We start from the raw sequence: 3,363 nt of genomic DNA, 5'->3' as shown, positions 1-3,363 counted from the left end.
TTTCTCCTTTTATGATGTTGGGCAAGTTTTCTGCTAGCAAGTATTTGACAATTTTCTCTGTGTTTTTGTTTGCCTCCTCTTGTTCTGTAATTCCAGTGACATGTAGGTTACTCCTCTTGATATTGTGTAACACGATTCTTATGGTTTCTTCATTTTTCTTCATTCTTTTTTTTTCTGATTTTTCATCATATAAACTGATGTCAAGGGATTTGTCTTCTTATCAGTTGGTTCTAGTACCTGTTCTCTATCAGGGAGAGATCCTAGTTGTTTATTTGGGTCACTTGCTTGTGCTATCTTTTCCTATTTCTTTGTTTGAATTTAAGTTCTTTGTTTTCTCCAAGACAGTTTGGAGTTGTTTTTATTTGTTGGTTATGTGTTGGTTTGTTTTGTTGATGATTGGCCATGCTTCACTGGGCCCTGGCTTCTTCTCTTTCCCAAGTTACTGTCCTCCCTCTGCCTCTCTAATCAGCACTCAATCTACCTCTTTATCCTCTCATGTGATGCTCAGAATTCCAGGATCATCAACTATATCTGTCCCACTTGGTTTTTCTAGGTCTCTGTTACAGAGGAATTAGGCAGAATGTATCACCAGGACACTGTGTTATCTTTGCCTTCTGGAGGTTATGTTCTAATGGTGGAGACAGACCTTAAACAAATACATATAGATAAACAGATGACAGCTAAACTAATGTCAGCTTTTGATAACTGCGAGCTCTGGTAGCATAGTGCCTAAGGCACTTGACTGCTAACCAGAAGGCTGGCGGTTCAAACCCACCAGCCACTCCTCGGAAGGAAGGTTGGGCAATCCTACTTCTGTAGTGATACTGCCTCGGAAACCCAAGGAGGGGTCGCTGTGAGTCGGGTCCGACTTGACGGCAAATAACAACAACAACAACATGAACTTATAACTGATGGGTCAAAGAATGAGTGGGTGGGGTATTTTGGTAGGACTGTAAGGGAAGAATTTGGTATGACAATGATGATAACAAGGGATTGAAATTATTTTTCTAAAAATGAAATATTTTTAAGAGCTATATGAATTAAGAAAAGATAAGTAGTAGATCAACTGTGGATTCCAAAGGAAGCAAAAAAAAAAAAAAAAAAAATCTCAAAAGTGAAATGTTTATTCACTTTGAAGACAACCTCAGTGTCCTGTGTTTGAAAGCTCAAAACAATACAAATTAATATCAGAAGCAGAAGCAGGAAATATGACTCATCTTATTAATTCAATTACCTTGTTACTTCATGTGCAAAAAGTGTGCAAAAAGATAACTCAGATGCATGTGTGTGCATATATACACTTGTATTTATGTAGAAAGAAAAGACTTATGAAAAAAATACATATTATGTAAAAAAAATCTTAGAAAGTGTGAGTTCAGTTGACTTGGTTGCATCTAACTAAATTTATAATTGGTTCAACTTGATTGTGTAGCATGCATGTTTAATATTTATCTTACATATCACAGTATGACATGTACACAATGCATTTAAGTTATATACAAAACACATACTCCTCTCTTGTTGACATGGTTAGGTTCCAAAGACAAGATCGTTTTGCAAAAATCTACATTTTGCAAAAAAAGAAGGATGACTGTATCAGTACATAACTGCCAAAATACATGATTGTATAACTACCAAATTACATCACTGAATAACCGCCAAATTATATCATTACATAATTGCCAAACTACTGAAAATCATGGCTCAGCCAAGTTTACACATAACCTTAACCTTCATAGCCAGCATTAATGTCATAACATACACTGTTACTGCCAGATATACATCATTAATGCACAAATAGTCCAGATAGTAGATTTTTTCCTGCTGTCATAAATGTAAAATGTCAGATGATGATATAGTCAAAAAGTGAGAAATAGGTGTATTACATAATAATGTATTTCAGTCGTGAGAAGATTGAGGCCACTCTTTCAAGTATTATTTGGTTGTTGTTGTTGTTAGGTGCCATCAAGTTGGCTCTGACTCATAGCAATATTATGTACAACAGGAAAAAACAGTGCCTGGTCCTGTGCCATCTTCACAGTCCTTGCTATGCTTGAGCCCATTGTTGCAGTCACTGTGTCAATCCACCACATTGATGATCTTCCCCTTTTCTTCTGACCCTCTACTTCACTTAGCATGACACTCTTCTAAATGGCATGTTCCTTTCTGACAAGATGACCAAAGTAGGTGAGACAAAGTCTGGCCATTCTCATTTCCAAGGAGCATTCCAGCTGCACTTCTTCCAGGACAGATTTTTCAGTTCTTTTGGCAGTCTATGGTATTTTTAGTGTTTTTCATCAACACCACAATTCAAACACCTCATCTCTTCATTGTCCAGCTTTCAAATGCATATGACGTGATTGAAAATATCATGGTTTGGTTTATTTGTTGTTGTTAGGTGCTCTCAAGTTGTCTCCGACTCATAAAGACCCTATGCACAGCAGAAAGAAACACCTACTGGTCCTGCACCAGCCCCGTGATCCTTGCTATACTTGAGCCCATCACCACAGTCACTGTGTCAATCCATGTGGTTGAGGGCCTTCACCTCTTTCATTGATCCACCACCCTACCAAGCATGACATCCTTCTCCAGGACATGGTCCCTTCTGATAACATGACCAAAGTAGGTGAGACAAAGTCTGACCATTGTGGCCTCCAAAGAACATTCTGGCTGCACTTCCTCCAGGACAGATTTATTAGTTCTTTTAGTAGTCTATGGTACTTTCAGCATTCTTCACCAGCATCACAACTCAAAAGCATCAACTCTTCTTCAGTCTTCCTTATTCATTGTCCAGCTCTCACATGCATATGAGGTGATTGAAAATACCATGACTTTTTTCAGGCACATCTTAGTCCTTGGAGATATCTTTGTTCTTCAGCACTTGAATGAGGTCCTTTGCAGTAGATTTCTCCTGTGGTATACATCCTCTGATGTCCTGACTGGTGCTTCCATTGGCATCAGTTGTAGAATCAAGCAATGTAAAGTCTTTGACAACTTCAATCTTTTCTCCATTTATTGTGATGCTGCTCATTGGTCCAGTTGTGAGGACTTTTGTTTTCTTTATATTGAGATGTAATCCATATTGCAGATTGTACTGTTCAATCTTCATGAGTATGTGCTTCAAGTCAGATATGTCATAGCCAAATATTTGTTCACAATCTGTAGGTTCTCTTTGTACCCTTTTGGAGAAGTCTTTGGATGAGAATAACTATTCAGTTTTTAAAAGGTTCCAGTCATCTAACTTCTCTTCCACTGCCTGTGCATTTTATGATGTGCTTGATAGTCTGTTTTTGCCATAGATTAGGGTCCCTAGATTTTCCCCAATTTTGACTTTGTTGAGTGTGAAGATTGACTCCTTTATTT

Source organism: Orycteropus afer, unplaced genomic scaffold (assembly GCF_000298275.1).
Source record: "Orycteropus afer afer isolate SDZICR_OR568_19922 unplaced genomic scaffold, OryAfe1.0 scaffold00172, whole genome shotgun sequence".
Taxonomy (NCBI): domain Eukaryota; kingdom Metazoa; phylum Chordata; class Mammalia; order Tubulidentata; family Orycteropodidae; genus Orycteropus; species Orycteropus afer.
Note: the sequence above shows the minus strand (reverse complement) of the source record.